This window comes from Phascolarctos cinereus, unplaced genomic scaffold (assembly GCF_003287225.1).
Source record: "Phascolarctos cinereus isolate Bilbo 61053 unplaced genomic scaffold, phaCin_HiC Scaffold_2;HRSCAF=192, whole genome shotgun sequence".
Classification (NCBI taxonomy): Eukaryota; Metazoa; Chordata; class Mammalia; order Diprotodontia; family Phascolarctidae; genus Phascolarctos; species Phascolarctos cinereus.
Window position 1 is genome coordinate 201,995,146 of NW_027555625.1, and position 17,018 is coordinate 202,012,163.

Consider the following 17,018-nt stretch of genomic DNA (forward strand, 5'->3'; position numbering starts at 1 on the left):
TGAGTTGCAACACTCATTGCCTCTTAGGACTATTGTTCAGTCATTTTTCAGTTATGTCCAACTCTTTGTGACCCCATTGATTATGCAGATGTTTTATTCAAGGAGCATTGTATTGGGGAACCTCTGGTGGCTCAGTACTGTCCTGTTCTGTGTGTTGTGTGTCCTTCATTTTTGGGGGGAGGTATTAGGCAATGGGGTTAAGTGACTTGCCCAGGGTCACACAGCTAGTAAGTGTTATGTGTCTGAGGCTGGATTTGAACTCAGGTCCTCCTGAATCCAGAGCAGGTGCTCTATCCACTGCGCCACCTAGCTGCCCCCGTGTCTTTCATTTTTGAAGAGGACCAATGATATCACAGGGTGATTTGCTTGTTAATTGAACTTAAATGAGGCAGAATTGCACAAAATCATCAGCTTTATTCTTCAGAGTTATGAAGTCCAGTGGCAAGACAAGGGTCAGGATGATGCAGTGGGTGACCTCAGGATGTCTGACCAAGCTCTAAGCACTCGGAAGTACCCGCTTCAGCCACCTTCATGGCCCTTGGAACAAATTGCTCTCATCCACCCCTTCTGCCGGGGGAAGTCTTCACATGCTTGGGGTAGATACCCCCTAACTCACTGACAGGTTTGAGGCCTTTTGGTTACCCTCAATCTGATTTAGGCCATCCACTGAAACGGTATTATGGGCTGTGGCTGCTGCACATGCTACAGCTTTTTGTAGCCACAGGTAAAGAGTTTCATGAATCAGGTGGACACCTAAGGTGGATGAGAAGCCCCAGAAGGGCTTGGCGGGCACTCATACCAGAGGTGCTAGTTCTCCCTGAACACCCCAGACACCCCAATATGGTCGTAGCACAGAAAAGCCTGTGAGATGCTCAGATGTAGGTATCTGCATCCCAAATCTTCAGATGGGCTATTTGTGCCCAGTTTTATCGGGGTGTGGCTGTCATGCTTGCTACAGCTTCTTGGAGTACTGTTGGAGTCTTGATGGAGGATGAAAAGAAAAGAATGCACGGTTTCTGCACAGAAAAAGCATATAATGGACCTGCGAAGAAAATATTCTGTGTGAAATAGCAAAATCAAGTCCAATTCGAGGTATAACTGGATAGGTGCTGAAAGAAGGCAAAACAGTGGAGTTATATTAATCAAAGGAGAGTTTCACAGAGGAGCTGAATGAACCCTTAGTCGTGTGGAAAGAAGAGAAGTAGATTGGCAGAGACCTGGAATTCTGTGGGGGCTGGAAATAGGGTAAGCAAAGATAACGTACAAAGATGGGACTAGCCAGAGGAAAGGATGCATGACAGCAAGAGCTGAGGAAGGGCTCTGAATACTAATGTTAAATACCTTTGAATATCACGTTAAGTACCTTAGGTTTGATCCCGCAGGCAGAGATGAACCACTTTGTGTTCTAGAGCAGGAGAATGATGTAATGAAACTAATATTTGAAGGAGTTGTACTAAGAGGTTAAAAGACTCTTCGGAACGGTAAATTGCATAATTGTTGCAGATCTGCTTTGGAAGAAGGAATTTTCTTATCAGGAACTTCTGACATGGATGAAATCAGGTCCAGAATGTTCCTTCCCCCTCACCACTACCCTCTCCCCTCCGCCTTTCTGTTAAGTCAATAAAATGTGTTTGATTAATAATTACTTTGGCAGCTGTGTGCGTGTTGGCCTAGAGCCGGGGGACCAGATAACAAATTGTTGCTTTTCATTCATTTGTGAGGTGCTAAGGGCCTGGACCAGGGGAGGGGCTGTAGAAATCCCTGACTCACTTACGTATTCTTCCATACTCCCAACCCCTCCTAAATCCAAGAAACTCTTGGGTATAGAGATTTGCTTGGGGATGAGAGTCAATTTGCAAGGATTCAAGGTGGTCCTGATGTCTTCAGCATACAGTTGGAAATTATCAGTTGAGCACTCAATAAAAATAGCAGTTAGTGAAATGTAAGCTTGTACCTATAGATTTATTTGTGTTGATCTGGGGGGAAAACAATATTTTATGATTTGTAACAACCCTTTTTTATAGGGGTGGATGCAGGAGCCAATCGTCAGCACTCAGGAATGGCCAGGTGGGGAGAGGCAATTCCCCACAGTACTGGTTGAGGAAAGGGACGGAGGGAGCAGTATGCTGGTGTTGTCACCTGATGGGAACACCTGTCAGGAATTCTGCTTCATGAGTTTCAACAATTACCCATAGAGCATAGCACCTGGACCCAAGCAGCAGGAGGCTGCCACTAATTTGAAACTAGTCCTTTGACTGAAGCTGAATCAGGATAACAGTGTGCACAATGACTACAATATCAATGTAACAGAAAAAGAACCTGAACACTCTTAGCCCCAGGAAGACCTGAAAAAAATGCACCTCCCTCTCTACAGAGATGGGGGTGACTGTGAGTGTGGAACATTGCATATGCTGTCAGACTCAGTAATGTGTTGGTTTTGTGGGGCTTCTCCCACCCTGCCTTTTACATTTTTTTTGTTATAAATTTGACAGGGAGGAGGAATATATTTGGAAATGAAGGTGATGTAAAAAAAAAAGATACCAGTAAATTTTTCTTAAAATAAGGTTAATTGTTAATTTGGAGAAGCAGCATATAAAGCAGAGCAGGCTTTGTGTGTTAAGACAGATGTGCAGATGAGGTCATAGTAATATCAGAGTCCTGACTTCTCATCCTCACAAGTGAGTGCTTTGTGGCTACCTGGGGGCTTGATTTGATCTGTCGGACACCTGTCATGTCTTCCCTGTGAGCACGGATTCCAGGGATTTTATGAATATGTTGTATTTGTCTGGAGCAATGTGAACATCAAGGGATATGTCAGTGGCAAAAACAAGTTGTCCCTAGTCTTTAATGTGTTCCACTTGGCTGATGCAGCTTTACTGAAGTGAAGCATTCCCTTCTCAGAACAGTACTCTCACGGTCTTCCTCATGAAGGATTCTTATTCCAATGTTTATTTTTTAATTAACATATGCTAAATAAAATTAGTGTGTGTATATATATATATATATATGTGCATATATATATATATATATGTATGTATAATAAAATGGAAAAAGGGGATTGTACATTAAACTCGGAATATCTATTATGTACAGCTTGCTTTGTCTGTTTAAATATTATAATAAATTCTATATATTAAGTTTCAAAACTGTCCAGCTTGTCTGGTTTTTTTTTTTTGGTCTTTCTATTCTCTTTTGTGCAAAATTACCTTCTTTTCTTTCTTCCTTTCTTCCTTCCCTTTCTTTCTTTCTTTCTTTCTTTCTTTCTTTCTTTCTTTCTTTTCTTTCTTTCTTTCTTTCTTTCTTTCTTTCTTTCTTCAATTCTAGCACTAGTTCCCCTTTTCCTCCCACCTCCCCTCCTCAATTGAAAAGAAATCAAAAACCCTTGGAACAAATATGCATAGTCAAGAAAAACAACTTCCCAGATTTACATCCCAAAATATGTCTCATTCTTCAACTTGAGTCCATTATCCCTCTGTCAGGAGACAGGTAATACACTTCCTCATCAGTCCTCTGGAATGCTCATTGGTCATTGCACTGAACATAGTTTTCAAGTCTTTCAAAATTGGTTTCCTTTATAATGCTGTTATTATATCAGTTGTTCTCTGGATTATGCTCACTTCTCTCTGCATCTGTCTTTCTAGGTTTCCTTGAAACTGTCACTTTCATAATTTCCTATGGCACAATAATAGAATATTACATTCATATATCACCACTACATTGCCCAATTGGTAGGTTCTTCCTTAGTTTCCAGGTCTTTACTATAACAAAAAGAGCTGCTATGAACATTTTTAAGCATATAGGTCACTTTCCTCTCTCTTAGATCTCTTTGAGAGATAGGCTTAGTACTGGTATTACTGAGACAAAGGTTATGCCCAATTAGTTCCAAAATTGCTTTCCAGAATGTTTGTTGACTTCACATACTTGCTGATGGACACTTCAGTCATTTTGTTTGCATAATTCCAAGTTGCTTTCCAAAATTGTTGTACTTATTCATAGCTTCACCAGCAATTCCTTAGTGTGTCTGTCTTCTTACAACCTCTCCAATAAAATTTTTGTCACCTTTGCCAATTATTTACAGGGTATGAGATAAAACCTTAGGGTTGTTTGATTTGTATTTCTCATATTATTAGTGATTAGGAACATTCCTTCATATGGTTAATAGTTTACAATTCAGTTTGTAGAACTGATTGTGCGTATCCTTTGACAACAACTTACTATTGGGAGATGGCTTTTGATTTTATGTCTAACATATATATATATATATATATATGTGTGTATATATTGTTTTTGCAGAAGCTTTTTACTTTCATGAAATGAAAATTATCTATTTTATCTTTTGTAATTGCCTCGGTGGAGAACACATGTCCTACCCATGGCTGTGAGAGGTATGTGATCTGCTTCTCTTCAGATTTTTTTGTAGTATGATCTTTAATATTAAGGTTCCATATCAATTTAGGATGTATTGCGGAATAAGTCTAAACCTAATTTCTGCCAGACTGCTGTGTAGTCTCTTTCCTAGCAATTTTTTAAAAATTTTATTAATTTATTTTGATTTATCAACAATCACTTCCATATGCTTTTGAGTTGAAACTTTTCTCCCCCACCCTCCCCAAGACAGCGCACAATCTGATATAGGCTTTACATTTACATTCCTAGTAAACATATTTTCACATTAGTGAAGTTGTAAGTAAAAATTAAAACCAATAGGAGGAACCATCAGAAAGATGAAACAGAACTCCACAGAAGGTAAAAATGAGTGATAGAGATTCGACTTCCATAGTTCTTTCTTTGGGTGTGGACAGCATTTTCCATCCCGAGGCCTCTGGAGATGTCTTAGATCCCTGTAATGCTGAGAAGGGTTCAGTTTAACAATATTAATCATTGCATAACGTGACTGTTATTGTGTACAAAGTCCTCTTGGTTCTGCTCACTTCACTCAGCATCAGACCATATAAATCTTTCCAGGTTTTTCTGAAGTCAGCCTGTTCATCATTTCTTATAGCACAATAGTATTCTATTACATTCATATACCACAACTTGCTCAGTCATTCCCCAATTGATGGGCATCCTTTTAGTTTCCAATTCTTTGCCACCACAAAAAGAGCTGCTATGAATATTTTTGTACATGTGGGTCCTTTTCCCATTTGTATGATCTCTTTGGGATATAGCCCTAGAAGTGGTATGCACATTTTTGTAGCCCTTTGGGCATAGTTCCAAATTATTCTCCAAAATGGTTGGATCATTTCACAACTCCACCAACAACGTATTAGTGTTCCAATTTTCCCACATCTTCTCCAACATTTATCATTTTCCTGTTTTTTTCATGTTGGCCAATCTGATAGGTGTGATGTGGTACCTCAGAGTTGTTTTGATTTGCATTTCTCTAATCAATAAAGATTTAGAGCATTTTTTCATATGACTATAGATGGCTTTAATTTCTTCATCTGAGAACTGTCTGTTCATATCCTTTCACCATTTATCAATTAGGGAATGGCTTGTGTTCTTATAAATTTGTCTTAATTCTCTATATGTTTCAGAAATGAGGCCTTTATCAAGAGACTGGTTGTAAAAATTTCCTAGCAATTTTTATCAAATAGAGAATTCTTTCCTAAGTTATTTGTGTTTTCTTGTTTAGAGACCCTGGGTTATTGACCTCCTGTTTCTGGTTCTCCCTTGTCTAATCTGTTCCATTGATCTACCTCTCTATTGTTTAACCAGTACCAGATGGTTTTGATGTTTACTGCTTCATAATATAATTTGAGGAGTGGAAGTACTATTCCCCTCTTGTTCCTACCATTTTCCATTATTTTATTTAATATTCTACATCCTTTATTTTTCTAAATGATTTTTATTATTTTCTTTAACCAGCACTTTGTATGGTAATATTTTGAATGCTTTGGAAGATTGATGTATCCCTAGATATTTTACACATTTTGTTGTTATTTAGAATAGGATTTCTCTTTCTTGGGTTTTGTTATAAAACTACAGAAATGCTATTGATTTTTTAGGGTTTGTTTTGTAGCCTACAACTTTGTGAAAGTTATAAATTGTCTGAAATAGCATCTTTGCTGATTCCCTAGGATTTTTTAAGTAAATCATTATATTATCAGTAAATAGGGATGGGTAGTTCTCTTTCTTCTGTACTTATCTTTAGGTACTTATCTTTAATTTATTTTCTCTTGTCTTTTTGCTATCACTAGCATTTCAGGACTGTATCAGATAATAATGGGGAAAGTAAATTTATTGCTTTATTCTACATTTATTGGGGAAGGCTCTAGTGTATTCCCATTACACACAATGCTTGCTTTTGGTTTAATTAGATACTTTTTATAGTATTGGAAAAAGGTCTCTCTGTCCCCATACTTTGTAGGGGTTTTTTTTAAAGCATAAATGCATGCTATATTTTCTCAAAGGCCTTTTCTGTATCTAGTGAGAGAGTCATATAGTTTTGAATGTTTTTGTTTTAAATATGATTATATTGCTTGCTTTCCTACTGTTGAATCATCCTTACATCCTTGGTATAAATCCAACTTGATCATGCTGAATGATTTCCTGGATGAATTGCTGTAGTCTTTCAGGATCTTATTTAAAATTTCTGAGTCAATATCCATAAATGATATTGATCTGTAGTTGTTCTGTGCTTTATCTTTCCCTGGTTTAGATAGTAGGGCTGTAATCATCTCATAAAAGGAATGGTAGGGTGTTTTCTTTCTCAATTTTTGAGAATTATTTGTGTAGTAGTAATAGTAGTGGTAGTAGTATAATTGTTATTTAAAAGCTTCATAGAATTTCTCCTCTGAATCTCTCAAGAACAGCAGTTAGTTCTATTTCCTTTTCTGCCCTCTTTTTTTTTAATAAAATTGACTAAAAGGTTATCAATCTTATTAGTCCCTACCTCTCTGTGCTTTACTTTCCTTATTCTTAATATGTGAATATAAATGATTCCAATATTAACTCCTCCTTTATGAAGAATATCTTTAGTCATGTTTAATAATAAGAGCTAACATTTACATGATGCTTTAAGGTTTGAAAAATATTTTACACATATTATTTCATTTGATCCTTACAATAACATTGGTAGATAGGTGCTATTATTATCCTCATTTTATTGATGAGGAAACTGAGACAGACAAATGTTACGACACTTACCCAGGGTCACATAGATTCTAAGTGTCTGAAGTGGGATTTGAACTCAGGTCTTCCTGACTTCTGGCCCAGTGCTCTTTTTGCTGCATTGCTTCTTTGTTTTGTGATATAAGCAAAGTACTTTGTAAACCTTGAAGCATTATGTGCGTGTCAGCTATTATAATTAACAATACCGTAATGAAAATCTTAAGCAGAAGTAATAATAAATTTGCTCACATTTATACACTTTAAAGTTTGCAAAGTGCTATGTATACATTGTCTACTTTCATCCCCATAACAACCCTGTGAGATAAATGTAATTATTATCCTTATTATGTTGTTGTTGTTGTTTACTCATTTTCGGTGATGTCTGACTCTTTGTGATCCCTTTTCTGGGGTTTACTTGGTAAAGGTACTAGAGTGGTTTGCCATTTGCTTCTCTGGCTCATTTTACAGATGAGGAAATGAGGCAAACAGGGTTAAGGGTCACACAGCTAGTATCTGAGGCCAGATTTGAATTTAGGTCTTCCTGAGTCCAGGACCAGCATTCTATCCACCTAACTGCCCTCATTATGCTTATGAGAAAATTGGGAGTCCTGAGCACCATATTCCCAAATCCCAAAAAGAAAACTATCTCACTCTGTGATCTTCATCAGGTCTCGAACTCTGTGTTCCTTTTTTGACATTTGTTTAGATTCTTCTCATCTCTTGTTCTCCTTTGACCCACCTCCTGAGGGCCTCCTTACTGCTGGCCTGCTCACTCCATCTGTCTGATCAACTCTGCTTGTTGCTTAAGGTTTAGCTACCCAGAGAAGATATTCCAGCTGGAAATGTCTCCACCACTAGCAGCCTGAAGGATGGCTTCCTGTTCCTAAGCCTCTCCGGAAATTTGATCTGCTTTGGAAGATCCAACAGCCCTGTTTTTCCTTTTTAGCTTGAATCCTGGCAACAGGAGCCCCGTTCATTTCTGGCAGGAACAATTTGTCCCTGAGGTTCCCCAGAAAGAGCCCAAATTTTGGAGTCAGAAGACCTGGATTCAAAACCTGACTCTACTACTTACTACTTCTACAATGTTAGGCAAGTCCTTTTCCCTTTCTAGATCTGAGTTTCTTTATCTGCAAAATAAGAGAATTCAGCTAGATCAGAGGAGGGAAGGGAATAAGCATTTATTTTCTGAATCCTCCCCCAGATCAGCCCTTCTAACCATAAGTGTCCCTCAAGGTTTGGTGCCGGGCCCACTTCTCTTATCTCCATACTGCTACCTTTGGTGATCTTATCAGCTCCCAAGGATTTAATTACCATCTCTATGCTTATATCTACCTATTCTGCCCCAGTCTCTCTGCTGACCTCCAACCATGAATCTCCAATAGCCTTTCAGATATCTCACATCAGATGTCCAGTAGACATTTTAAACTCAGTACATCCAAAATGGAGCTCATTATCTTTCCTCCAAACCCTCCCCCATCTTGCCTTCCCTGTTGCTGTAGAGGGATAACACCGTCCTACCAGTCCTTCAGGCTCAGGACCTGGGAGTCATCCTGGACTCCTCACTCTCTCTCACCCCCATATGCAAGCTATTGCCAAGGCCTGTCGATTTTATCTTTGCAACATCTCTTGAATAAGCCCCCTTCTCTTCTTTGACACTGCCGTCCCTCTGATGCAGGCTCTCGACATCACATCCCTAGAGTACTGCAATAGTATGCTGGTAGGTCTGTCTGCCTCAAGTCTCTCCCTACTCCAGTCCATCCTCCATTCAGTCACTAATGTGATTTTCCTACGGGGCAGGTCCAATCATGTCACTCTCCTAACTCAATAAACTCTAGTAGCTCCCTATCACCTCCAGGATAAAATCGAAAATGCTCTGTGTGGCATCCAAAGCCCATCATAACCTAGCCCCCTCCCACTTTTCCAGTCTTCTTGCACCTTATTTCCTGACACATACTCTTTGATCTAGTGATGCTGGCTTCCAGGCTGTCCCACAAACAAGACACTCCATCTCTTGGCTCCGAGCATTTTCTCTGGCTGTCCCTCATACCTGGAGTGCCCTACCTCCTCCAGTCTAACTACTGACCTCCCTGTCTTCCTTTAATTCCCAACAAAAACCCCATCTTCTATGGGAGCCTTTCCTGATCCTTCTTAATTCCAGTGCCTTCCCTCTGCTGATTATTTCCCATTTGTCTTTTATAAAGTTTACTTTGCGTGTATTTGTTTTCATGTTGTCTGCTGATTAGATTGAAAGCTCCTTGAGGGGAATGTGCTCTTATATCTCTTTTTGTATCCCCACCACTTAGCACAGTGGCTGGCATGTAATAGTTGCTATGCTGATTGATTGCCTGCTACGTGCCGGACACTGTGTCAAGCTCTTTGCTAATATTTATTCCTCACAACAAGCTTGTGAGGTAGGCAGTATTTTGATTCTCATTTTATAGTTGAGGAAACTGAGGCAGACAGACGGTAAGTGACTCGCCCAGGGTCGTTGTTGTTTGTCCTTCATTCAAGAAGAGGACTGTGATATCAGGGAGGTGATGCCATGACGTACAAGTGAATTGGATTTAAGCGATGGAGGGCTGTGCAAAGTCGTCAGCCTCACACAGGCAATAAATGACTTAGGCTGGATTTGAACTCAGGTCTTCCTGACTCCAGGCCCAGTGCTCTATCCACTGTTCCACCTACTAATCATCTATTAGGTTTGAGGCATGTGCTAAGTGCCACAGAAGACTTAACTTTCTTTTTCTTCCTGACCTCCCACCCTTTGATTCCTTTCCTTATAATCTGGGACTATGAAACAGAGTTTTAGGTACTAATTAACCCATGGCTTTTTTTTGGGGGGGGGGCCCAGGCAATGGGGTCAAGTGACTTGCCCAAGGTCACACAGCTAGTAAGTGTTATGTGTCTGAGGTCGGATTTGAACTCAGGTCCTCCAGAATCCAGGGCTGGTGCTCTATCTACTGCACCACCTAGCTGCCCCCTAAACCCATGGATTTGGAGCCAAAGAATATGAACTTAAATTTCAGCTCCATTACTTAGTTCCTGTGTGACCTCGGACAAGACACTGTCCTTTTCTGGGCTTCAGTTTCCCCAATGATAAACTGTAAATTGAGCTCCCTTCCAGCTCTAAATCCTAGAGACCCTTTCAGGCAATGTAGAAATTGTAGTATTATTTCAGAGAAAATACAATCAGGAAATATTTCCTTTTCTTTTAAAAAGGTTCTGTACCCTAGCCCCTAAAGCACACAGAAAAGCCTCTTGGGATACACACCCAGCAGGAGATGACCTAAACAGCAGCTGGAGAGTCATTTCCAGAGAGTTTGAGGAATAGTTGAGAGAAAAGAAATATATTCATGGATATGGACTCAAGGCCATAAGCGGCTTTAGTCACTTGAGGCCAGAGGCAGCTTTGTGGATCAGGACCTCAGGTGGCAGAATTGAGCTGGCTGTGGACTTGAAAGAAAGCCAGCTCCAGCATCAAGAATATTTCTGTGAATTAAAAGAAGATGCTGGAAGCACAGGTGGGCGATCTGTGCACCAGAGGTGATTTATTCAGGGAGAAATTTTGTGAGGATTCCACAGGAAAGGAAGGATGTCTAGGCTTGGTTAAGTACAATAGCCACAGCCTTGTGTGTCTACTTCCTCTCCCAACATGTGTAAAACTACCATTGTACATTGTAGTTTGAACCCACTTTTCCCATTGACCCTATGTGTATGATGAAGAGAATGTTTTGTAGCTATTTATGTTGCACCATTTTGGTAAATGCCTTTGCTAAGAACTTTGTTTACTAGCTGATTGTTAACAGGAAATATTAGTGGGGCTTCTGAGATATACTTGTAGGATTCTTGACCCTCAGGCTACCTCAGAGCCCAAAGTACTGCCTTCCTCCAGGGGACTGAACCCTTCAGTGAGAATGCAATTTGGATTAGTACTGTGGGGAGGGTTCTGCATATTGATAAAGGAAATAAGACCTTCAAAGAGTAAAGTGACTTTCCTAATGTCAAACAGGTAGTGAATGGCAGAGCTAGGATTTGAACCCAAATCATCTGACTCTCAATCCAATGTTCTTTCCACAACACCATGAGGTGTCGTAGAATTAGAGCGAAAAGGTACTCCAGGAGGCATCTAGTATATGAACTTCATTGCACAGATGAAAAAAACGAATAACTGAGGCCTAGAAAGAGTAATGACAATAATAATAATAATAGTAGCTGACATTTATATAGTGCTTTACATCTTGCAAAATAATGTACACATATTGTCTTATTATAGAAAGACATATAGATGAAAAGATGCCTCACAATACCAGGCAGGCAGGGATGCCCAACAAGTGGTCTATAAAATAAGGGCTGGTGGAATGATTGCAGGAAGAACTCTCTGTGGGTTGAGATTAGTCAAAGAGGGCTTCATGGAGGAGGGGAGACTTGAGTGGATCTTTGAAGGGATAGGCTTCAGGTAATCTTTGCTTCAAAAAAACTATGGTTGCATCTACTTACATTTTCTTTCTTCATTGTTTTCCTTGGATTTTAATCAGTTATACCTCAATGTCTTATTTTGGTGTGTGACAGCTTCATGCCACAGTGGAAAGAATTCTGGCTTTGGAGTCAGGAGAACCTGGGTTCAAATCTTGTTTCTGCTATCTTCCATCTGATATGACCTGGGGCAAGTCACTTCTTCTCTTGGCCTCAGTTTCCTCATCTGTAAAGTAAGGGGATTGGACTAGCTATCTCCAAATCAAATATTTTATGCTTTATGAAAGATGTGTAATGATGTGATAAAAACTGGTTTGCTAGGTTAAACTGATTGGTTTACCAGCTTGGCAGTGATCACATACATAGATTTCAAGAAACAGGTAGAAAATCATTATTTACACAGGAGGTCTTGGTGTTATCCATTTATCAGGCTTCCACTCAACTCCTTCCTTCTTTCTCTGTTGTGCCTGTAGCCGGATTTGAACTTAAATCTTCCTCTATCCAGTGTGAAAAACGATTTGAACCCTGGCTCTGCTACCTACTTTCTAGGTGACTTTGGTCAAGTCTCATTGTTCAGCCAGCTAAACAGCAAGTATTTATTAAGTGCCTGCTGTGTGCCAGGCGCTCTGCTTAGAGATGAAAATCCAAAGAATGAAACAATGCCTGCTCCCAATGAGTTTATTTTCTAACAGGTGGTCCTCAGCTTTCCTATCTGAAAAACAAAGGGTTGGGCTAGATGATGTCTAGGGACTCTCTTAGCTCTAAATCTGTGATCCTATCATCATCCCTCATCCATAGCTACCCTAATATCCTCAACAATTACACCGCATGACCCAAAATTTGTGATTCAGACTAACTCCTTTCACATAAAAGAAGCGTTCTTTTAATTTGCTCTTCACTCAGGTGTCCTCAAGTATACCACATCTCCTTGAAAACAATAACATTGTTAATGAGAATACTTAAAGTATCCACGGTTTCCCTGATGTAATATACAACTAGGAGCATATTGGAGTTAGTGGGCACCTGTTTTTGAGAGCTGATTGTTAAATTTTGAGTGTGAGCATTTGCAAACCTTGGAAACTGGCAAACACTATCCATCAGGAAGGGCAGCCAGGTGGGGCAGTGGATAGAGAGCTGGACCTGCAGTTAGGAAGATTCACCACTGTTAGTTCAAATCTGGCCTCAGACACTTTTACTAGCTGGGTGACCCTGGCCAAGTCACTTAACCTGTTTGCCTCAGTTTCCTCATCTGTAAAATGTGCTAGAGAAGGAATTGGCAAACCAATCCACTATCTTTGCCAATCTTTGTGGGGTTTAGAATTGACAGGAATTTTTGAAGTTATCTAGTCCAGTCTCCTTGTTTGCTAGATGAGGAAACTGAGGTCTAGAGAAGCAAAGTAATTTACACAAGATTAATGGAAGGGTCAGCATTTGAATCTAGGACATCTGATTCTATATCCAGTGCCCTTTCTACTGTGCCACAAAGCCTCAATGTCTGTATCATTATTAAATGGGTTGAATAATAATTGTGGTTTTACCATCCTCTAGATATTACTAGTGTCCCTAGTTGACAAAATACACGATCCTGTCTTTGTGAATTTGAGTGTCATACAATTGTGCCACCAATTTGATTTTGTTTTTAGATGTTATGGGTATAAGGAACACCTTCCATTTGACAACATTTACCTAGGACTAATTTATAGTGGGGCCAGGGTCAGGATAGCCTAGCTGAAATATCAAGGCATTCTGAGGGAGAGACAGACAGCACCACTACCATCACCTTGGACCACTATGTCCCCTCAGACCCTGATGGAGGTCCATTGGGACCACCCAAGAGCCCAGAGCCTACAACCATTATCCTGGGAATAAACCTCTATGGAGATGCAAGCTGCAAGTACTCCCACAGGTGCTCTAGTCACAGATATTAAAGACTCAGAAAAGGAAGGACTTGCCACCACTGTCCTTGGCATTGTCAAATGACCCAACGTCAGAAATGAATGCGATTTTATTGATGGAAATAACAATAAAAAAGAGGCATTACTTTCTGCTTTGCTACTGTACGTTAAGCCCCATGGGACCTCTCCATGGACCTTGCAGCTAAAGCCTTCCATATGTGTCGTCTTCTCCATCAGAATCCTTTAGAACATGGATTGTCTGTCCTGCTTTTCATTTTTATCCCCAGTGCTTTGTATATAGAAAGTTCTTAATAAATGCTTCAGTCCTATTTTTCTTTCTTTCTTTTTTTTTTTTGCGAGGCAATTGGCATTAAGTGACTTGCCCAGGGTCACACAGCTAGTAAGTATCAAATGTCTAATCTGAGACCCAATTTGAACTCAGGTCCTCCTGACTCCAGGGCCCGTGCTGTATCCACTGCTCCACCTAGCTGCCTCAAATACTTCATTCCTAGAGCCCAAGAAACAACTAGAAAGGCCTTAGCATTTGGGGACCTTGGGCACAGGTGCAAACTCCATGCAAATCTCCTTTGACACTCCTTCAGACTTCAAGAAAATGAGAAGGTAAGCCTACTATGTGACAGTTCCCTAGGAAGTCTCTTTTTCCCAAACTTCCCCATCCTCCTCCCCTCCCATATTTATTTCCCTCTTCCCTTCCTCTCAGTGGAAGCCAGGAAAGCGAAGAGCGCCCTGGCAGAACTCCCCAAAACAGTCCATAATAAGTTACTGGCCACTCCCTTCCCCATGTCCTGGCCCCCATTGTGGGCACTGCCCCTTTCCCATCCCCTTCACCTCTTCCCTTTCCATGGATTTCCCTTTCCAGCCTTCACCCCACTTCTTTTCTTCTTTTCCTGTCGCAGGTCAGATTTGAACTCAGGTCTTCCTGACTCCAAGACCCTTTCTTATTATACCCCACTGACCCACATGATGCCATAATAAATATATTTTCGGGGGAAAAATCACTGCATAATAATGATAGGTGACATTTCTAGTATTCTAATCAATCTGGAAAGTCTGCCCTTGGATTGTGAATGTGCTGTTCTTGGACTAGCCTTCCTAAGTACGTAGAGTCTTACCACCAGGTTGGCTGAGGGGTGATGAATTTGTTAATCACAGTAACCACAGCATTCTACACTGGTGAAAGGAGTATCAACATGACAAAATTGAAGTACGGGATAATTTACAAAACCTTTCACATATATTCCCTTATGTGGTCCTTAATAATAGCCCTGTAAATTAGGCAATGCACATATTATTATCAGGCCCATTTTGTAAATGAGGACGTTGCAGTGGAGGGAGATAAGTGACTGATGTCCAGAGGATAGTGATTTGCTAAGACTTCAGAGCTGGTACACTTTCCAACCCCATCATGGTTCTTCTAAGGAGTACAGAAAAATGCCAGAAGTTGGTATTTAGTGATGGCAATGTCACTAACTAGCTGTGTGGTATTGGGCAGGTAATTTCTCTGGGCTTTATTCTTCTTCTCTAAAGCAGAGGGATTGAAATAAGATGATTTTAAAGATTCTTTTGAGTCCTAAAATTCTGTGTTCCAAGGTCCCCTCTAGCTTTGACATTCTGTGCTTCTATGAACCTTACAGTTGGTAGACATCTTAGAGAATACCCAGTGCAACCTCATCATTTCCAAGAGGAGGAATTGGGGTTCCAGAAAGACTGAGGTTTATCCAAGGTCACACAGTAGGGGAAGGTACCAAGCATTTATAAGCACCTACTATGTACATAGTAGGGACAGCTAGGTGGTGCAGTGGATAGAGTCCTGGGTCCTGGAGTCAGAAAGACCTAGGTTCAAATTAGGCCTCAGACATTTACTAGCTGTGTGACCCTGGGCAAGTCACTTGACCCTCTTTGCCATAGTTTCCTCATCTGTAAAATGAGAGGGAGAAGGAAATGGCAAACCACTCTGGTATTTTTGCCAAGAAAACCCCAAATGGGGTCATGAAGGGTCAGACATGACTGAAACAAATGAATAAAAATGTATACAGTAGGGGATAGGACATGAACAAGAACTTAGGCCTGGACTTTCTGTCCAGAGGTCTTTTCAGCATAGCATACTACCTCTTCTTAAGAGATGCTTGCTTCACCTCAATAACATGTGGTTTTCCATCTCATTTTTATTCATGTTTACCTTCTAGGCAAATGTTGTTTATAGGCTGGCTGCTGACCAGCAAAGGGCCTCATATACAGCATCCATCTGGCTTCTGCAGTTTGCTAGGCCTGGAGTCAGGCTGTGGCAGGATCCTGGACTGGGCTGGGGTCAGGCTTCTCCTTGGCTAGGAGCCTTCTCTGCATCCGTGGTGAAAGGGTGGGGTGGGGGTGGCCCGAAGCCCTTTCCAATGAAAACTGCGAGTGAGGGGATCATCCTTGTAGTCCCTGTTACTGGGGAGGGTGAGGCAGAGGCTGATTGATCGCTTGAGTTCAGGAGTGCTGAGCTGAACAGTAAGGCCAAAGCCTTGTGGGCATCTGTACTAAGTCCAGAACCAATATGGTGAGGGGGAGAGGGCTCCCTAAGAAAGGGTGAACCTGGCCGAGGTCAGAAGCAGAGCAGGTCAAAGTTTCTTTGCAGATCACCAGTGGGTTGGAGTGCTTATAATATGATAAACATCCCCTCTGGTTGAGATAGAGAGACCCAGTCTCAAAACAAACAAACAAACAAACCCAAAACAAATAAAAAGGGACTCTTTGGTTGGCTTTTCATTGAGCTCGACTTTGGCTGAGATTGAACAGAGGGAAATAGGTCAGTGGGTTGATGTCAAATAGTGGGAGAAGAATGGAAGAAGGTAGGGTTTAGGAGTGGAAAGGAGGTAAAGCTCAGAGTAAGAGTTTTTAGCAGAAAAGTAAGGAGGTTTTAAGAATTAGCCCCAAACTGATAACAATTCCTTAAGCCAATAAGCTTCGAACCTAGGGAAGCATAGCCTAAGAATGGTGATAGAGCTTAAATCACACTACTAATAATAACAATTATTACAAGGATAGCTTCTATTGTACAATGCTTCATAAATTGTTTTGTGTAAGGCTTTGTGGTTAAAAAAAAAAACTTTTGCATATGTTGATTCATTTGAAACTGAACCACAACCCAGTATCATGAGATTTAGAGCTGCATGGGAAGGATCTCAGACATTATCTAGGTCCATGGCCTTGCTTGGAGGAAGTGATTTGCCTCAAAAAGAGTCACACAGGTAACAGAGATGGTATTCAGAACTGAGGTCCTCTGATTCCAAATCCAGTGTTCCTATCACAACAGCATGCTGCTTTGCCAGTTTTATTCCCCCATTCTACAGGTGAGAAAACTAAGGCCAAGAAAGAAATGACTGCCCAAGTCCACAGAAGAAATACTTGGAATGAAGAAGGAGAATTAAGTGCTTACACACATTAAAATAAAAAATAATAACCCTCACTCAACAACCACCTTAGCAAAAGGTAAAATTAACTCTATGGGCGTCAGACTTTCTACCACAATATTCT